This window comes from Cricetulus griseus (assembly GCF_003668045.3).
Source record: "Cricetulus griseus strain 17A/GY chromosome 1 unlocalized genomic scaffold, alternate assembly CriGri-PICRH-1.0 chr1_1, whole genome shotgun sequence".
NCBI classification, from domain to species: Eukaryota; Metazoa; Chordata; class Mammalia; order Rodentia; family Cricetidae; genus Cricetulus; species Cricetulus griseus.
This window is the reverse complement of record NW_023276807.1, coordinates 131,584,520-131,605,673: the sequence shown is the minus strand read 5'-3', so window position 1 is coordinate 131,605,673 and position 21,154 is coordinate 131,584,520. Positions and strand designations below refer to the sequence as shown.

At 44.3% G+C, this 21,154-nt stretch overlaps 2 long non-coding RNA genes across 3 annotated transcripts in view; one reads left to right on the top strand and one right to left on the bottom strand.

Annotated features, from left to right (window-relative positions):
- Positions 1 to 256: 256 nt before the first annotated feature.
- Positions 257 to 7,011, bottom strand: LOC103158735. The gene is made up of 4 exons (XR_003480196.2): positions 6,902 to 7,011; positions 6,677 to 6,816; positions 5,221 to 5,328; positions 257 to 1,896 (listed from the first exon to the last, which is right to left on the bottom strand). It is a non-coding gene; the product is annotated as an uncharacterized LOC103158735 (long non-coding RNA).
- LOC107977499 overlaps positions 4,771 to 21,154 on the top strand; it is a 39,218-nt gene continuing 22,834 nt past the window's right edge. For both annotated transcript variants that reach the window (XR_004772501.1, XR_004772500.1), the window contains exons 1-4: positions 4,771 to 5,131; positions 5,723 to 6,016; positions 6,189 to 7,092; positions 13,854 to 13,950. This is a non-coding gene — a long non-coding RNA (uncharacterized LOC107977499). The remainder of the gene's footprint in view (positions 5,132 to 5,722; positions 6,017 to 6,188; positions 7,093 to 13,853; positions 13,951 to 21,154) is intronic.

Here is a 21,154-nt window from a genome sequence, read left to right as displayed (position 1 = left end):
CCAGAAAAGAGTCCATACATATGTGTGTATGGCAGAAAGTATAGGCTTGGAGACAAGAAGAATTCTGGGGAGAGGAGAGAGAGAGGGAGAGAAGCCACCAGGGAGAGACGCCATGTAGTCGCTGAAGGAATAACATGCTGGAGCCTTCTTTGGTAAAATAAGGCCAAGCAGAAATACATAGATTAGTAGTTATGGATTAATAATTAAGAGAGAGCTAGCCAGTAAGGAGCCTAAGCCATCGGCCAAACAGTTTTCTAATTAATAAAAGTGTGTATTTATTGGGGCCTGAAGGGTGGCAGGACCAGGTGGAACAGAAACTCCATCAACAGTGTGTAGCTGGGCATGCCTGTAACTGCAGCATTGGAAGGCAGAGACAGGCAGGTCCCCAGAGCTCACTGGCAAGTCACATCTAGCTAAAACAGTGAGCTTCTGGTCCAGTGAGAGACCCTATCTGAAAGCAATAAGAAAGAGAATGGTAGATGAAGACACCTGATGCCCTGTTCTAGCCTCTGAGTGTATGTACATCGTCATCCACAACACACACACACACACACACACACACACACACACACACACACGCATTGTTTTTAGTCCAACAATTTTAGCAATCTAAAGGAAATAATCAGACAAAGATGAATTTACAAACATGTGCAAACAATTATTGTTAACAATTGTAAAAAACTGAAAGCAACAGCTATTTGGCAATCTGGGATTAAAGAACTCTTGGAAACCCATGTGATAAAGATGGACATAACTAAGGTAGAAAGGTGACCACAGCATACCAGGAAGAATCACTTGCAAATGGAGTTTCTATTCTGTATTTTTGGAAAAAAAAACAATAAAAGAGAAAGAATATATGTTGAAATAACAAGTTTGGTTATTTCTGTGTAATAGGTACAGAATTTTTCCTGTATCTTTGTAACTTTTCTATAATGATATTGTAGATAGCATCATCCTTGGATGAAAACAGCAAAACTCTGAACTTTGGTGGTATAAAAGCTCAACAATGCAGAACTGATGTCTGAGATGTTCCTGGCTTTCCCTTCACAGCCTAAATATGTCAGGTCCTGCACCCCGGTTCTCATAATGCATTTGATCTCAGTCATATTTGCATTGTACCTCCATACCCCAGTTATCACATATGTCTTTAATCCCTACACAACCAATTGCTACATATTCATTCAAAGAGAGACATGGACAGGAGGACTGCCCAAGGGAGTGGGGGACAAAAGGACTTAAGGAAGACTTAACCTGAATGGCCTGATTTGAGTCCTGTGACCATATCTAGCTGGAAAGAGGGTGGGAGACAGAGTCTAGGAAACAGGATTGCAATGTCTGCCATGGACCACTACTGATTTTATAATTACTGAAACTGAAAAACCAGTTGTTTCCTTTATTCTTGACTTCTCCAATGCTTTTTCCTTCCCACCACATTCCACCTACTCAAGCTGCAACCATCAGCAGATTCACACTCACAGAGCCAAGGGGGTGAGGGGGAAACCTGAGAGGAGGCTGCAGCCTTCTCCAGGGTGGGAGTGGAGAGAGATGGGCAGCAAGCCACAGGACCTGGAATCAGCTTGTTTGTTCGGTTGACCTCATCTGGTCTCTCGAGGTTTCGGCTCTGAAAGTTTATCAGTGGAGACTTTTGCAATTTCAATACTATTATTTTCTAGACTGTGCAGAGCTAGCCTGGGTATTTCACCCAGATAGCTTTGGTCTCAGTTAGCTTTCCCAAATAAACGCTTGCCCACAATCCCCACAAAGGCAAGGGCTTAGGTTGCCTGGGTTCAAATCTTGACTGGTCAGGCCCTGTTATGTACATGTCCCTGGACTATAGCTGTTTTTGTTTCTTCCACTGCAAAATGAGAATCCCAAGCTTGAACATTTCATCGGCTCCTGGTGAAAGATGGGATGAGTCAGTGTTTGTCAAGTGCTTATCACATAGTGAGTGCTACAGAAATATTTGTTTAAAAAATATATATAAACACGAGAGACGAGAAAGAGCCATAAGCTGTCTGGGCCCTGTGTGTCTGGAGCTACCTCTCACTCCACACAAAGCTGCAAGGAAGGGCTGAGCTTTTCTTTTGTTCCCTGTTGGCAAAGCTCCTGTCCTCTGTTGTAGGAAAGGGGCTACATGGGAAGCCATAAGCACCCCTGAGCTAGTGCATCCAAAGGATCTCTTAGACAGATGGAATCACTGCCCTCGTTAGAGATGGGGAAACTGAGGCCAGGGGAGATGCAGATATTGACCACAGTCACAAGCTTGTGGAGCTGAGATCCCAACTGGGCATGTGTGACTCCCAACCCTGGGCAGCACCTATGCTAAGTATGAGGCTTTCCAGGCATGTTTTGATAGCTCCTAAAAAGTTCACACATGCATCTAATGCCCAGTTTTTAAAAGGATCTGTTTCTTTTTATTCAGCTTAGCAAGTCTAGAAGCTCAAGGCCAACTCTGGACAGCTGAAATGATCAATAATTAACGTCAGAAATATCTTACAGGTCCAAATTCCTCCCTGAGTCGCCGAAAAATTCCTTTCCACCCTTCGATCTGTCGATGCTACCTCTGTGAATGCCACTTTCAAAGAGAAAGAACTCTTGCCTGCTCAGCGCCTTTACGAATGACTGTGATCGAATTTGAGCAAACCACAGACAGGCATTCAAGGAAGCATCCTGGTTCTATCCCTTTAAGAAAAAAGAAAGAAATCACTCAGCCCCACCCTACCCCACCCTGTGCCTGTGAAGTTCTGGAGTCTGTGGACTTGAGATAGAGCCAAGATAAAAAGAATTAAAAACAAACTGAACTTTTAAAAAGCAAAACAACAGCAACAAAAAAATTTTGTTCCCAGTTCATAGGCTCTTCTACCCCAAGTTGCAGTGCCCTTGGAGGGAGGGGATATGAACCAGGGTCACCTCTGGCCCGGGTTGGGCCTCCTCCCGAGCCCCGCCCCAAGCATAGCAAGGCTATGAGAAGACAGGCGTTTATCTCCATCAGCTCCCACCTACCCCCTCCAGCCACTCATCTTTCCCCTTTTATATACTGTTGGCTTCATAATGGTTTTCCTCCTACTGCCAGGGGGTGAGAGGGTGTAAATGCCCGAGGAGCAGCTGCTAGCGAGCTCTCCAGTGCGGATCCTGTGGGTGGGGCCGGCAGTAGGCAGGAGAGACCAGGAGAGAGATTAGGTGAAACATTAGCCTGGGCCTTTTGGACACAGGCCAATGTCTTTCAATGATTTCTTTGTGTGCTTTGGATGCTGGACTTGTTAGTCAGGGGACGGGCACCCATTAGAAGATTTCACAATGATTTGCCATGTTACAGTTCTAAACATGTCAACTCATCATCGAGGTTAAATTCATATTTTTACAGTCCTTTTAGTCTCTCACATCGGCCCCCCACCCCCTACCCCCACTGCAACACACCCTCCTCTCCCCAGGGAGCTTCAGGGGAAAGTACTCTAAGAGAATTAATCAAAATGACTAGGTAATGCTCTAAAAATAATACATGCTGTTATATGCTGGATCCCTTTCAAGTTCGAGCTCATTCTGTAAGCTTGAAGGTCCGCATGTCAAGTTGCATGTATATTACTTTTTTATTAGGAGGAAGTGGGCTATTGTGTAGAGACAGGTACATTACAAAGACACATGGATGCTATGACTCTCCCAACACTGGGCTGTTTTTCAGCTATATTCATTCAACAATGTGGTTGAGGAGGGGGCAAAGGGCGGCTACTGAACTCCTTACCCTCTCTTCATAAGCCAACCTTGCAAATTAGGATCTGCTACAGACTGCTTGGAGCTCTGAATGCAAGGGTAGCAGAGATCAGGGTCCAGATGGCTACATGCCTTGGCTGCTCTGGCCTCACCCACTGGACAGTACTACCGCTGGGCAAGGGGGTTAGAAAATACTGAAGATGGATTATTAGTGTATGCAAACAGCAGTGGCAGCAACAATCAAATGAAAGAATAACTTTGTGGGGGGTTTGTTGTTGTCGCTGTTGTTTTGTTTTTAGACAGATTCTCCCTGTTGTAACCAACTGGCTTTGAACTTGAGATCCTCCTGCCTCAGCCTCACAAGTGCTGGGATTATAGCTGTGCAACTGCTGTAAACATCCTGGTTCAAAATGTGTTCTCAGATACTAAGTCCCAAAGAGAGAGAGTGTGTGTGTGTGTGTGTGTGTGTGTGTGTGTATGGTGGCATGCGCGCTCATTCTAGAGTGTGTGGAGGCCACAGGTTGACATCAGAGACCTCACTTAATTGCTTTCTAAGTTAACTTTTGAGACAGGATCTTATGCTGACCCTGGAACTAACTGATTTCACTAAGCTGGCAGGCCAGCAAGCCCCAGAATCCACCAATCTCTGTGTGTCTGTTTCAACAGAGCTGAGATTATAGATGTATGCAGACATACTAAGCTTTTGCTTGGGTGCTGAGCATCTCAACTAAATCCCAGGAATTTACCTACTCAACCATCTCCCCAGCATCCTCCCCATCCCAAGAATATTGGGGGGGGGCAGGGTGGGATGTAGCTAGGTCTTGTACTTAAGGCATTCAAGCATGGCTGGAACAAGGTTAGACAAGATTTAAGGTGAGGCTGAGAAGGGAAATCTGTGTTGGAGAGACAAAGAAGTGGAGCTGATGAGGTGAATCCATTTCCTACTTTAACTGATGCAAGTTTGTCTTTCCATGGACCCTTTCAGCTAGTGGATGCCCCCAAATATCCATGAGCCAGGGCCCTAATCACACACAGCCCAAGATCATTTATCTGTGTCAGGCAGGGCTACTAGGTCAGGGTGACTGTGAAGAAAAATAGGAGTGAGGACTCCTGAGCCTTGACTGTGTATGTTATTTGTGTCTAAGTCTAAGCCTGGCTGCTATGTGGCTAAGTCACAAGGCTATTTCCAACCTAAGAAATGCCATCTGGCCTGAGACTGCTCCTTAGATAATTCCAGTGCCTTCTTCCTCCAAAGGGAGGCTGATTGCAATGCTACAAGTCCCAGCCTTCGTTAGTCAGCCTCCATAAATCATGGCTGGCACGAAAGACTGGAGGGCCATGGGTAATTGAATTCCAACCAACCTTCACACCTAATTCAAGTCAACTTTCTGACCCTTCCTGGATCAATCTGCTGTCAGAGCTGGTAAGTAACTATTGTTTTCAAATTCTAAGAAACCCTTTTTGAGGGCCTACTGTGCATTAGCATCGTGAGAGGTGTAGCCATCATCTTACCTCATTCATTCACTCACTCATTCATTCTGTTCACACTTCCGTCAGAATCCAGACTTGAGGAGTTAACAGACAGTGGGGAGGAAAACAAAGGTCATCTTGGGGTCAGTTCTGGAGGAAAAAAAACAAAAAAAACAAAACCATGTTCTCCAGACTTCCTGACTTCCCATCATTTCTGGGAGATAGGTCATTTACCGATGGAAACACTGGAGCTGGTTCTATTCACAAAGTTTCCCTTTTCTCAAAGCAGCCACCCCCCACCCCCCCACCCCCGCTCCCAGACTCATTTAAGTTCTCTCTCCACCATATTTGATGTGGGATGTCAGGTGTTCTTCACTCTGTGGGCTTAAGGGTTCTCATCTGTGATGTGGAGGCGGGTGTATGCTTGGGAGTGGGGGAGGAGAGGTGCTGTACTCACTAACTGAGCACTGCCTGGGAAGGTGCTGGGGAGCCCTAGGCTCCTGGCACCTGTGGTAGTACTGCTAATGATTCTCACTCTCTACAGGACTCAGCAGCCCCAGACCCCATGACAGGCCTGCCTGGAAACCAAGCCTGAGTTGGGACAGTGCTTATTCAAGTCACGTTTCAGTAGGACAATGTCCTGACTTCACTCTGTTTGTAAGCCTCTATGCTGCTCTCCAGTCTACTGAATGTACACATGGTCTGGATTCCATTACCAGAACACAACTGTGCTATTTCACATTTTCCAAAAAATATAGCTCTTCCTTCCTCCTTCAAGAGGCCACATCACACCCCACCACTATTTCTTATTCTCAGACAGTTGCAACCAAGCTCACGGGTGAGTATGTTCTGGCCCTCCAGCCCATAATGAATTGAGCACTGGATTGCTACAGATAATATTCTTGGCAGCAATATGATTTGGAGCAATGAGTCAAGATTGTGCAGAGGTTTGCTCAGGGAAAAAGAATTAATGTGACTGAATAATTTTTACTTTCTTGTTTTAATTCCAGGATGATAAGAGGCCCCTGTAATGTAGCCAGTGGCCTGGGGACCCCAAGCAGCCCGGAAAACTGTGTTTAGGTGGGAATGTTAATGGAATTATCCCTTGCTGCTGGGTAAGAGTCTGCTGTTGAGAGATAATTACCCAGGCAAAGATGAAGCATCACGGGAGCCTAATGCTGAGGCAGAGAGCTCACTGTTTATTTTCCATGTTGCCACATAATCGCCTTCACTATTTAACTTCATTAACATCTCCACTAACCCGGGGCCACACAATTTTACTTAAAAGAAAGAAATTAAGTAACCCTGAACCTACATGTAATTGTAAACAAAGTTACCGGAGATGTGGGCTATGATGTTTTCACTGTTATAGTGGGTGGCAGACAAGTCCCCTTTTGCCCCTATCCTTCCTTCTCTCTGAGAGATGAAAGTGATAGCAACTTTTGCTGACTGTTTACTGTAGGCCCTCCCTTGCATTGAACACCACACATATGCTGACCTCCTTAGTCTCCATGGAGATTCCACGAGTAGTTAGTAGAGGAAACAGTGTCAGAAAGGTGAAGAAACTTGTCTGAGGTCCGATGGCTTGTGAGCAGTGGAGCAAGTGTTCCAAATGTAGCAGATTGGTCCCAGCTGTTTCTAGAGAAATCACAGGACCACACTTGTTCCAAGATCTCAAGTCTGGACTTCTAGACTCTACAGATGATTCCAGGCATTTTATTACCTCTACAGCTGTCACTTCTGTCTCTGTCGGAATGGCTGCCAAGTCTCCCGTCCCATCTTCCCTCCAGTTCTGTATTTCTGTTTTATCGAGAAACTATTTGCATCCAACCCCGTGTGGTCACGACTGGGCTTCTTAAGTCATCCCCACAGGGCTTTGCATTGGAGAGGTTCCCGACCTTCTCTGGACAGTCTGTAAGTAATCATTGTTTTTCTCCACTCTAGGTTCTTTCTCCCCAAACTCTTAAAAGCTACATCAGAAAACCTGAAAGGATGTATTGGTGCACATCTGTCAGACTCAATAATTGTTAACATTTTTCTACCACGTGTGCATGCATGTTTGTCCCCAGTTTCTACATCTTTTAGACAGAGTCTCCTGTTCCTTGATGCATATATAGCTAGCTGGCCACAAGATCCAGGCTACTCCTGTCTCCATCTCCCATCTTGTCTTAGGAAGTCTGAGATAATAGGTGAGCTACCATGTCCAGTTACATGGTCCTGGGAATCCAAACATGGGAGCTCATGCTTGACCCATTTCCCCAGCCCCTGTTATTTCTTCTATAGACATTCTCTTGTTTGGTTTTTAGTATGAGCAAGCTTCACACGTTGTATTTGTAGTAATGCTTTTTAATCATTTTAGCATACTACCTTCATTTCCCCCCCCCTTTGTTTAGTTTTTGGACAGCTGAATTGTTTTCTCTCCCTAAGGGTTCTGTCTATTCTCAGCCAGCACTTAGCAAGATGGGGAGGAATGGCTCCAGAATTTCTACTCTGGGCGACTTCAGAGGGAATGAAGTCTGTGAGGAGTGGGAGTAATTGTTTTCTCATGACAAAACCAGAACAAGCCTAGATTGTTGATTTATTTGTCAGGGCCACTGCCTTGAGGCAATCAAAACTGTAGGGAGGCGATACATGGGAACTGTGGATGGTAGAGACAGAACAAGCTGTCTAGGTTCAGACCTCAGCTTTGCCTCTTCCAAGATGTATGGCCTTGGAGAAGTTACTTAAAAGCTCCATTACTTGGCTTTATCATCTGTAAACTGATGATGTAATCATCTGAAATCCAATTCACAGAGTTGTACTATAAAGAAAAAAAAAATCAGAGCGAATATGTCCAGGAACAGTGTTGTCCATATGTGGAGGATGTCATGACCATCACCACTTCTGCCTGCTGCCCACTTCCTCCCTGCATCACTTCCTGGAACTGGGTCAGGCATCTGGCCTTTCCATCTGCTTTATCACCTTTAACTGTGTGTTCAGTTTACTTCTGAGGACAGGGAGCTTCTTGTGAGTTGTTTTAATACCACACCCCCTTTCTCCTCCAAGTCTGTTCTTTCCCCAAACCTATCCAATTCTATTTTCTTCTATTGGGTTGAATGTCCAGGTTCATGTTCTTCCTTTGGCCTGCTAAAACATAGATTCATCCTAGAACTTAAGACCCAGATACATCTGTTGTTTGTGGTACAGGAACACTGGACTATTTAAGTGATCCTTAACACTTCTAGGTTCCCCGATCCATCCATTCAGTCCTCTGTAGCCAGTCAGCAACACACTTTTGTCCCTCTGGAGATGCTGGACATGGGGCTATAGACAGTGGTGAGTACACAGAGATAAGAACCAGTCAGTCACTCAGAGTGAATCTGAGCCAAGGTATTGAAATTCCCTGCACTCTAACCATACATGCGAAATCTGGGAGATTGTCTGGAGAGGATGGTGTGTTCATTGTGCTGAGATGATGACCACTGGTGGGCCACCGCAGTAGTGAGACTCAGGCCCTGATCTCCTCTACAACCTTGAAACACTTCTAGAGTCAGTTCCATGAAACCAAGGCTGGCAAGATGGCTTCCCAGGTAAAGGCATTAGCTGTGCAACCTAGCAACCTGAGTTCCCTCCCTGAGCCCACATAAAGGCTGAAGGAACCAACCCTATAGCATCATCCTCTGACCTCAACATGCATATCATGACGTAGGCAACCCCTCCCACATATCATGCACACACACAATAATATTAACAGTAGACTTTAAAGATGTTAATAAAGTATCTACAAAAATCTTCCTCTGAAGAATTGGAGTAACAGTACTGCCTTCTAGGGTTGTCACAAACACCAACTGAGTTAATATCAATAACTTCTCTGAGAACAGAGCAATAAGTGTGGTAACCATGAATAAGGATGTAATAAGGTTAGGATAGAGTCAAAAGAGAATGAAGTTCAGAGCAGCTGAGCTTTGAGGGATGCTGAGCGGGGAAAGGCAGGTGTATGAGGCTGGGCTCAAGGAGCAAACCAGGCAAGGGTCACTCGAGGAAGCTGTAGAAAGGGCAAAGGACAAGTCTCACCTGAGGCTGCTGTGGTGAGGATAAAGGGAAGTCAAAGATTGGCCCTGGATGCTTCATAATCTAAAATAAAATTGAACAACAGAAGAATGTCTTACACTACTTTATTCTGTGTTCTGCACTCTGAGAAGCCAATTCAAGAGTTAAAACGTAATCATCAGGATTGTGTTGGCACAGAGCCCCAATGAGGGCTGGCTCTTTGAGGTGTCTAGTGTCTGTGTGTCTTGTGCAAGAGGATAATGACCAGCTTACTTGAACAGAATGTAACCTGTGGGTCACAACACTTTTGGAATCAAATGACCTTTTCACAGCGGTCACCTAAGACCATCAGAAAACACATTTATGTGACAGTTCATAATAGTAGCAAAATTACAGTTATGAAATAGCAAAAAAAAAAAAATACTTTCATGGTTGGAGGTCACCACAGCATGAGGAACTATATTATAGGGTGCCAGCATTGGACAGGTTGAGAACCACTGCCCTAGAGTTTTTTCCAGCAGCCTGGGAGCCCAAGGTGGACTTCGCTGCAGAGCAAAGGTCAGAATTTCCCTGTGAAATTCTGCTGTGAAAGCTCCAGATTCCCCGAGTTCAGATTCTGCTTCTGTCACAACCCCCGGTGGGAGAAAGGGTCACTCTTACCCACCCCTTGTAGAGATGGGGACAGAGAGCTGTGGTTAGTCTTAACCATCCCATTGATTAGACTGAGGCACACTTAGGAGATTGTCAAGGCACCTCTATGCTGGCAATGATGCTTCCAGAGATAATAGATGGGGGAGGGGTTCTTGACCTAATGAATGTATCCACCCTTTGATTTATATGTGATGCCATAGTTTAAAGATAGTACAACTGGGCAGCTAAGCGTGTTTGCTGTTCTTCCAGAAATCCTGAGTTCAGTTCCTAGTACCCGGATTGGAAAGCTTACAAGTACCTGTAACTCTAGTTCCAGGGCATCTAATACCCTCTTCTGACGTCCCAAACATGGACATCCACACACAGCGCTCTCTCTCTCTCTTTCTCTCTCTCTCTCTCTCTCTCTCTCTCTCTCTCTCTCTCTCTCTCTCTCTCTTTCTCTCTCTCTCTCTCTCTTCTCTCTCTCTCTCTCATACACACACACACACACACACACACACACACACACACACACACACGCATACACACACACACACTAAAGATGGAGTAATACTGGAGATGAGGCTCAGTGAGAGGAAGTAGATCCATTCCTTTCTTTTTGTTTCTGAGCCCTGCTTGGGGTCTATATTGTGTTCTGGCTCATTCTTTTCTCTTTGCTTCTGAACCACTACAGTGTAGATGACTCTGTTCCACTATGCCCTCCCTGCCATGACGGAATGAAATTTCTGAAACTACAAGCTAGAAAGAGCTCTTTCCTCCCTTGGGTTGTTTGCTCAGGTACGTTGTCATGGTGATGAGAAAAGTAACTCACACAGGGAGCTGCTAGGTACTGGTGTGATGGCCACTGCTGTTACTGTCGGTGATGACCTGTCCTGAATCTCTGATCCAGGAGTCTTACGTTGTCTATCTTGTTCATCAACTGGGCTCCCAAGGACAGTAGTGTTAGCTGAGGTGGCCTACTTCATGTTATTTTGGGGGAATGAATGTCCTTTTGACATACAATCTGGACACATGGATGAGGAGCTGGCTGGAGGCTGGTGGAAGACCTTCGATCTGTGAAAACTCTCAGATTTCTTCATCGAGCACATCCTTTTCACCCTAACTGCATCAGTTACATCTGCAGCACTGTGACAAAATGCCTGACAGAAACAGCCAAAGGGAGGAAGGATTTCTTTTAACGCATGGTGTCAGAACAGCACGTTCAGGGCAGTGGGAGAGCTGTGGCCGCTGTTCACATCATGGTGGACAAAAAGCAGAGAGTAACCAGAAAGAGGGGAGGGGCAGCTCCAACCTTATAAAGTCCACCTCCACCTCTTCTGCCAGGTACAGGCAACTTCTGAAGTTGTCCCCAGAGTCTCCAGATAGTGCCACTAGCTGGAAAATAAGAATAAGAGTTTGAACCTTAGCCTCTGTGGCACCATCTCTTCTCTCCCAAACTGTCTACATCTTTCACCCTTAAAGGACTTCTAGGAAGAATCTAACAGAAGAAGAAAAAAAGGCAAATTAAACTACTCATTAAGCAGCACAATTTTATTTTCTAAATGAATAGTTAAAATGCATAGCAGATGCTATTTTCTCATTTTTTTTCAAAAAATAGGTGACAATTGTGATTTATGTAGGATACATGGTTGTATTTTCCCAGCCTTCTACTCCTTGACTACCTAAACAAAAAAGTTATGTGTCACTAGTTGTTGCAGGTTATTTGTACACTGTGAGAAGATCCATTGCTGCGATTGATGGATAAAAAGCTGTATGGCCAATAATTAGGCAGGAAGAGTTTAGGTGGGACTTCCAGGCAGAGAAGGAAACTGGGAGGAATCTAGGCTCAAGATTTTTTGCCAGCAGATTCGGAGCCAATTGGTTGTGCCGTACTAAGAAGAGGTAGCCAAGCCACATGACAGAATGTACATTTTAAAAATATGGGTTAATTAAGTTATAAGAGCTATTTGGGGAAAAGCCTAAGCTAAGGCCAAGCTTTCATAATTAATAATAAGTCTCCAGGTCATTATTTGCAGGCTGGAAGTCCAGAGGTAGTCAGACAAAAAAGCTTGCTGCAACTAGTATCCAGCACAGAGGTATGGCTGCGTGATGCAGGTTGGACTCACTGTATAGCACTTGGGGACTGATATGAACACACTGCTGTGGTAAAAATACATCTTTTGAAACTAGCATGGTGTCGACATATGAGTCAGTGGCATGAGCTTGGGCAGAAAAGGGGTGTCAGCTGGAGCCCCACTCTTGTAGCAAACTCTCGGCGGGTCTGAAGTGGGAAGAGGCAGAGCTGATATGGCAAGATGGCTTCCTCAGTGTCAGGCAGAAATGCACACAGATCTCTGTTCCATTCACAACACCGCGCCTACCTGGAGATCAATAGTTAGAAGCAGCTAACACCATTTAAAATGACAGCAACAATAAGCCCACATTCTAAACTTTTTAAATTTCAAAAGTCACAAGCAAACATTCTAGAAATACAGAAGATATAGCCAAAAAATGATTGCCCAAAATGTAAGACATGGGATTGTGACTCAGATACTAACAGTTGCATATTCGGTTTTATTGATATTTAACCAGTGTGTGCTTTAATTTTAGACACACATGTAAACACATCTGTGGATATGGAGACATTACATATTTTTTCCAGAACAGCCAGGGCTACACAGAGAAATCCTGTCTCGAAACCACCCGTATACACTTCATAAGGAGCCGGGAAGAACATGACACTACTTCAAGGTTTTTTGTTTTTGTTTTTCAAGACAGAGTTTCTCTGTGTAGCCTTGGCTGTCCTGGAACTTGCTCTGTAGACCAGGCTGGCCTTGAACTCATAGGTATCCACCTGCCTTTGCTGCCTGAATGCTGAGATTAAAGGCGTATACCACCACTGCTCGACTACATATTTTCTTGTATGTTTTCTTTTTACTTTTTGTATACACAATCCTGTGAGAAAAACTTATAAGTACACAGACAGCCTAGTTTTAGATAGCAACCTGGCTTCTGTTGTTTGGATGGGTTCTACATTATTTAACCTCCTGGAGCTTTGATACAATCCATTTATTTTCTGCTTTCTTGTTCTTAGGCACCGTGTTCTAACACACACCCTGGCTCTACATTTTGGGACACTTATCTAGCTATATTCTTGAATAAGCTTCTAGAAAGGGAGTTTCTAGATCAAATAGTATGCATATGTTTAGTGCTGACATCCTATTACAACCATGCCCCCTCCCCAAAGTCTCAATCTATAGGACCATCACAATCAGATAGGATTTTGGAGCCAAGTTTTAGGACATGCTCCCTTGTGAGGAAGGGTTTGAGAATCATTTGTTGCCAAGACTCTCAGGCTGGCTCCATTTGTGGGCAAAAGGAGAAACCACTGTGGACCACATGTGTCTCTTCTTTGATGGTGTGACCTGGCAGTTCTATCTGAAGGGAAAGAGTGTCCTTAACTGTGTGCCATAATATACAGGGGCATTGAAAACAACCAAGACCAATAGTTTCAAACTCTCAGAGAGGTAAACCCAGTGCAAGAATACAGGATCAAGGAACAAGTTGGCAGAGGCAAGTGTATTCAGTACTCAGTGCTGCAGTACAGATAACTGATCAATGTCACTAGGCATCCCGCTGCAGCTTGCCCCAGTCCTCTGAGGCTGCAATGAAGCTATCACCCACTGCTGAGTCTCATCTGGTACTTGGTGACAGAGAGGTGTGCTGTCATCTTCTGCCTCATTTCAATATAGAACGGTAGAAGTGAGAGTTCACAGAGTGATCAGAGACAAAGCCTCTTGCGTAATGTCAAAGAATCATAATGGAGTGAAGTTCCAGATGTTTCCCTGTTCTAAAGCAAGTCACAGGGCCTTGCTGCACGCAAGAGGAGGGAATTATGCAAGGGTGTGCATTCCAGGGGACGAGGATTGTGGAGGCACCTTAGAGTCTGGTTCATCATAATAAACAACTAGAAGCCGCTCCCCTTAAAGTATTTGGGTTTTGTTTTGTTTTTCTAGCCTGAATGACCAGCAAAGCCAAAACCTCAGGAAAGTGTAAGATCTGGAGCTTGTTAACTGGAAAGCAGTCATGTCATGTCTCTTCTCTCAAGTGGAGGTGAGTAACCCAGCATCGAGGCAGCATATTTGGTGGGAGGTACATGTGGAGTCCTCAAAGGTGATCTCCCAAGCATGTGTTTTACGTTTTCCTGGGATTCAGTTCCACCTCCCCAATGACTAAGCCATTTCCTTCCAACTCTGTCTCGTGGAATGAGGTGGCATATCCAAACCCATGTCATAATGACCACATTGGAGACATTTTTCCATGTGAAATGCTGTGACCTATTCTTATGCTTTAATTACTATGTCTCCCCAAGACCGAGCCTTGAGTCGTCACATCTCCTTAAAACTGTAAACCATGCAAATGGCAGCAGGCAGTAAAGACTGTTCTTTAAGATTATATGAATGGAGTTGACAATGTGGCTCAATTTGTAGACTGCTTGCCTAGTGTACATGGAGCCCTGGGTTCCCTCCCCACCACTGTACAAAAGCTGGTGCCATCTACACACATAGAATCCTTGACACTTGAGAGGTGGAAGCAGCAGAATCCGGACTTCAAGCTTATCCTCCTTGGTTATGCAGAGTTAGAGGCTAACCAGGGATGCTAATATGGTCCATTGCCTCCAAGTCTGACAACCTGAGTTCAGTTCCCAGAACCCACCTGGTAGAAGGAGGAAACTGACTCCTGCAAGCTGTCCTGTGACTTCTACTCATGCATGGTGACACATACTTTATGTCCAGATAAATAAATAAATGAAATAAAAATATTAGCTGGGCGGTGGTGGCACATACATTTAATCCCAGCACTTGGGAGGCAGAGGCAGGTAGATCTCTGTGAATTGGAGGCCAGTCTAGTCTGCAAAGTGAGTTCTAGGACAGCCAGGACTGTTACACAGAGAAACCCTGTCTTGAAAAACAAAAAGCAAAACAACAACAATTTTAAAAAAATATTGTGTGAGTTGTGTTGTTAAAAGGGATCCCTACTGGAATTCCCTGTGGATGTCCACACTATGTTCTTGTTTAAGCCTGTAGCAATGTTTATGTTCTGTGCTACTTTGTTGCCTCCTTGTAAGCAGTTATAATCTAACATTTCCTCAGGAAATCCTTAAGACTCCATCAGACCCTTGGAGAGGAGACTGGGAAGAAGACAAGGTTTTTCATACATTTTTCTTTCTGAGAGAATTTTTTAAATAACCTATAGTTAGAACCAAGCAAACCATGAAAGTTGTGGAGGCTGGTGAATGGCAGGCGGGAGCTATTGTCACTCAGTGAGTACTGCAGAAGTCCCTTTAAGGCTTGGGTTTCATGTAACTGGTTAATTAGTTAAGACACTCCCTTTCTTGGGAAAAGCAGTGTGTGTGTGTGTGTGTGTGTGTGTGTGTACGCCTGGCCAGGCAGTGGTGGCACACACCTTTAATCCCAGTACTTGGGAGGCAGAGACAGGCAGATCTCAGTGAGTTCGAGGTCAGCCTTGTCTATAAAGTGAGTTCCAGGATAGTCAGGACTGTTACACAGCAAAGCCCTGTCTTGAAAAAGAAAGAAGCCTGACAATAACCTGAAAATAATTGACTCTCCAGAAAGGCAGAGCAGGTGACTAGGTTGGAAGTGTCCTGAGGGATTGTTTGGGGTCATGTGTCTTTATCTGGAGAGATAAAAGAGTACCAAGTAGGAGAGACAAGGAGCTTAGATGAAAAGTTCCTTGGGCCAGGAATTGGGCAGTGGAGCTAGGAACCTGGGCTTGAGCCTGGAGTGTTCAAAGACATTGTTAGTAAAGTCCCAGGTGCTTCTCCACTCCCACCAGTGGTTCGGGGATTATCTAGGACCCCACACATGCTAGGCAAGCCCTGTCTCTCTCCTTGCTTCATCCTAAACTTGTCAAATGTTGGCATTCCTTGGTTTGAGTTGTGTGGTCACCTCTTATCTTAAGGATCTTAATAATACTTAGGGACTATGAGCTCATATAACTGCCTCTTAACTAATGAAATCTGCAAAACCCCTTGTATTAGTCTGTTTTCTGTGGCTATAACAAACTATCCAGCTCTGGGTAAGTTTAAAAGGAAAGAAAATGTTTGGTTCACAGTTTGGGTGGCTGGGAAGTTCAAAAGCATGATGGCCTCTCTGGCAAGGGCCTTGTAACATGGTAGGAGCAGAAATGGCAAGTACATGCAGAAGAGTCAAAACACAGGGACAACCTCAATCTACAGCCTGCTACCATGATAACTACTCCTGTCTCATGAGACATGCTTCAGAAAGGCATACATTCTCCTTCACAACCCAGTCATCACTTAAGGTCCAACATCCCAGCACCACCACAATGTCAATCAAAGTTCAGCATCAGTTACAGAGGGGGAAGACCATACTCAAATTAAGGTCATCTGAGGTTCCTGGTGACTGTGAATGGGATGGAGAGTTTTAACCTTGTACAGGCAGAACATAGGGAAATATGCACACAAACACACTTAAATCAGTTAGCTGATTAAATATAGTCTCCATGCTCTAATGAGTTAGACATGGAAACAGAACCAGTGGTGTTACACTTGGAAAAGGAACTCATCTGAAACATTCAACTTTCCTAGATTTTCCAAGCTGTCAACTATCGAGCTCTGCCCTCCTGCTGACCTTGGTCTCCAAGCCATCCCTTTCCTTCAATCTCCTTTCTTACACATTTCTTACACACTAGCAAGGACGAGGGGGGGTCTTAAATGGGTGTACACTTGTACCTCAGCACCTGTAGACAAAGTTCTTTGTTATCTCTTGTTTGGAGACTAGGATTCTGACTTCACCAGTGTCCAGAACCAAATAGATAGAGTGCCCCTGAAATGCAAGGCTGACCAAGGGCAGTGGTGGGGATTGGAAAACCAGGGCCCCTGGGCTTCCTTGGCATAGGAATAAAAGAAGGCACATAGGGCATGGGGACCTTGGATCACTGGTCCAGTAGTTAACTAATCCCTGTTCCCTTTAGCTGAAAAGTTATAAAAACTGCCCCCATCATGTATCAGAATATGCCGTCAGCCATGTTTGTTTTGTTTGCAAACTGTCCCACTGTTGTATTCCTGGCTGGCCTTGAACTCACTGTGTAGATCCGCTGGCCTCTACCTAAGTGCAGGGACTAAAGGCTTGATTGGCCATGTTTTGACCAATCAAGGGTCTGCAGGATTTAGAAGGAAGTAGTCTCAGGCTTACTCACACCAGCTCAAGTATTTATAAATAAAATGGTAACAGTAGAACTTCCTATAACTGACCCACAGTCTTCAAATGTCCCCCAACGCCCACATTGATGACTAACAGAGGTGCCAATGGACTAAAGTTTGGTCCAGCTGGTGTACTTGTACTTGGGTTATTCCAGTAAGTTCTGTCTTTGTGGGTGAGTCAATTTTTCCAGGCATCAGGACTCTTTCCTGTTATTCTATAAGACGGGGTCTAGCTATGGGGGAGGCTCAAGAACTTGGGTCACCGAGAGAGAGAGGTCCCTTGAATTGTCCTGGCCCATAGATATGACTCTTCTGGTATTTGTGGAGTAGCCGAACTGGTAGCTCAGACTGGATGGAGGAAGCTCACTGCTGAGTTGTCTCTCTGGACCACTATGGTCTGTTCTCTCCCAGCTTAGATAGGGTTAACTGTCTTCCTTGATGACTCAAGCCCATCTTGAGTCCTTGCTGGTACTCTAAACTTTCTGGAATCTAATAGACCTTCTTTCCAGGCTCAACTGTCAAGGAACCTATAATGTACACTGTATGGCCATAGTTTTCCACATAAGCCCAGGGATTATGTGCTGGAAGATCTCTCAAGCTACTTGTTCCATTCTGAATTTCTCCACCCACCCTTAGTTATTCTTGGTTGTTTCCTCTTGATCAAGACAGAAAACTGAGAATGATGTAAAATTGATACTAACAGTTTCTGATTCCTCAACTTACACCTTTCAACTTTAAGGTATTCCGAGAGCAGCACCCTCTCAGTAGAAAGCCTATCACCAATATTGAGTTTTGTTCTTGTGCTGGGGTAGCAGTGTGTTCCATAATAGTCTAGTGATGAAGGGCAAGGGGTGGTGTCAGCCAGCTGCATCCCAGCCACCAAGAAACCCAAGGTGATGCTCCACTGACTTGAACTTAGGTGTTTAATAGCTTATGATACATTTTTGAAGGTAGAAAACCTAAAAGATGTTTCTACCTATGATATTTTCAACTTATGGAGAGTTCATTGGGTTATCATCCCATGATAAGTCAAGGAGCTTCAAACTTGCTACACTGCCTGGCACACTCAACTCTGTGCAATAAGGGTTAGAGAGACTGATCCTCAACTGCATCAAAAGTTTATATGTAAGACTCTGGACAGAAAGTCTCTTTGCTCCCATTTCAGGCCTAATATTACTGTTTTACTATGTGGTCCATGATATTGGAGATGGGGTGTGTGGATAGGAGTGGTGGTGAAAAGCCAAATCATGTGAGGATCCTAGAGCAGCCCTATCCAGCAGAGCTTTCTAAGTACTCAACACCTTCTGTATGGCTGTCCTCTGTCTGCCATGGCAGCCATTAACCACATGCTCTTCAGCACTTGAAGCATGACATTAGTGCCTCTACAGAGCTGGAATTGTAAATTAATTTTAATCATTTACAGTTAAATATATATGACACTTGGGACCACAGGGCACTCATATGGTAGCTGTGATATTGGATAATACAACTCTCCATCTTTTGTGGGGAACTTTTGGTTGTCTGATGAGGCCCATCAAATCCTTCTCAGATTGGTGTTTTTAAATATAAAATATATGGGATTACAATAGAAATACATTAACTTAATACTAGTCATGCAATTTATTATTTTATGGAGTAATACTCTATGGGTTTTGTTTTTTGTTTATTCATTTTGCAATGGTTTGGATTGAACCCAGGGCCTTGTGACTGCTAGGTACCAAGCTACCTCCCTACCCCTGTAATTTTTAATTAATACATTGTACACCAACTTATCAGCAAGTTGATAACTATCATATTTTTGAAGTAATGGTAAACAAAATTAATGTTTGGGGTATCTGATAAATGTAATTCCATATGAGAACATCATATATATATATATATATATATATATATATATGATAAAATTGTATATACCACCTGACAGGGGTGGTGCACATATTTAATCGCAGCACTCAGGAGTCAGGGGCAGGTAGATCTCTATGAGTTTGAGACCCCAGCTTAGACTACAGAGTGAGTTCTAGGACAGCCAGGACTATACAGAGAAACCCTGTTTCAAAACAAAACAAGAAGTCATGTACACCACTAATGTTAGTATGACTTGGATTCAGCTATAATTTAGTGAAAATAAATATGCAGTTCTTTTCATTGCAGTTCACGGACTTCCTGAACTCTTTCTTAGACCTGTTGAGGATATATGTATCTAAGCTTAAAGAAAAATCTGTGCTGCAGACCTATGTAAAGAAAACAAGTTGACAAATGAGGTTAATTCACACAAGAAATATTTATGGAATGCCTACTATATGCCAGATACTATTCTGAACACAGAGCAACAGATGTGAATACAGCAGACAAGCTGGGACCATCCCACAAGCACACGTATTTCAGTGGAAGAGCAATAAGACATTGAATGAACTAGCTGGGAACCTCAGAGTGCAGTAAATGCTCTGAAGGAAACAATAGACAGACAATGGCGTGTGATTCAGAGGTGAAGTGGCATTTGGGTTGAGGCTAGCTTGGGAAAAGGAGCCAGACACACAGTGTGAGCGTAGCCCACAGCTAACGGTGCCAAAGGCATGGGGGTGAGTGTGACCCAGCGGTAGAGTCACAGGAAGAACACTGAAGGAGGCTGAGGACGGTTATGCGGTGTGCCCAAGTCAGAACGGGAGCACTGTACCTGTGAAAGTCAGACAGTCAGGGAATGCAGATTTGCTTTGAAGTCCAGTTGCTATAAAAGGTGGGTTATGATCCTGTAAGAATAGATTATGCAAGGAAAACAGGAGCAGGAAACTTCATGCGAGAGTGTGCTAAGGGCAACTGGTGACTCAGCAGGTGGCAATGCAGATAGAGGAAAGGGAAAGCCATAGGACCACTTCCCTAATGTAACTGACAAGTCACCGGTAGAATGCATGGAGTCCCAGGATGTGGGAAAGTGGTGGGGAGGTGGACTTGGGGGCAAAGTCAAGACTTGCACTCTGATTTTGAGTGTCAAAGTGGAGTTACTTGGACACAGGAACTTGAAGCTCTGTGGAGGGGGTAAGGACTAGTTGTGAGCCCGAGGGGAGCTGAGTGTGGGACCGACCACGGAAGATTTACCAATCACCTGTACTGAAACTTCAAGTTGGTGTTTCCAAGGGTAGGACAAGGCTCTGCAGCCCCTAGCTGCTGCTCTGCAGACACTGGCAACTGTCAGTGGCTGAGGTGATGACCCCACACAGACCTCTGATTAAAATGTTCTTTGCAAGGCTTCATTACCAGACATTTCCATCACTTTTACCACAACTGTGCTTCTTTTTCCATGAGTTCAACATATTTTAATCTCCTGTTTACATTTGAATAATTTCCCCCAATTTGTGAGTCCCACCTTCCTTTGTACATCTCCAGGAAGCCATTCTCCAGGACAATCTGGGCCTTCTTCCTCAACCTCTTCTCCACACCAGTCTTGACAGTCTTCCTGGGAGCCACTTATGCTGAAGCAAATTCTTTTGCTGCTTACCCAGTGTTGGTGTTTGAGTTTCCCAGAAAAACAGTCTCCCAGACAAAGATTTGTGTCTAGGAGTTTTTATTTGTTTATTTTATTTATTTTGTTTTGCTTTTTTGGAGGAGTTCCTTTGGGATGGTCATCTGTGAAAGTGAAGAATGCAGGACAGGGCAAAGGGAGGACTTGAATTGTGATACAGTCCAGGAGATCCTCACCTGATCTCCCAGGAGCTCTCAAGTTTGGGGTTCCTCTGAATTGCCCTGAATGCACCAAGGGGGTTTAGAACTTTTTAGTTCCCGTCTTACTTACTTTACCTGTTTCTATGACCAAAGAAACTTAAGAGAGAAAATGTTTGCTTGGCTCAGTTTGAGGGAAAGCTCCATCAGGAGGCGGATGTTCAGGAGGCTAGAGCTTCTGGCAGCTGGTTACATTGTATCCGTCGCCCCACAACAGAGAAAGATTCCGGGTCCCGGATGTGGGTAAAAGTGGTCAGGCACTAGTTTTCCTGACCTATATAAAAACACTGCAGTTTGTAGTCTTCTACAATATGATAACAGTATGATCCAGTTCACAGTTTGAATAAGAGATTAAGG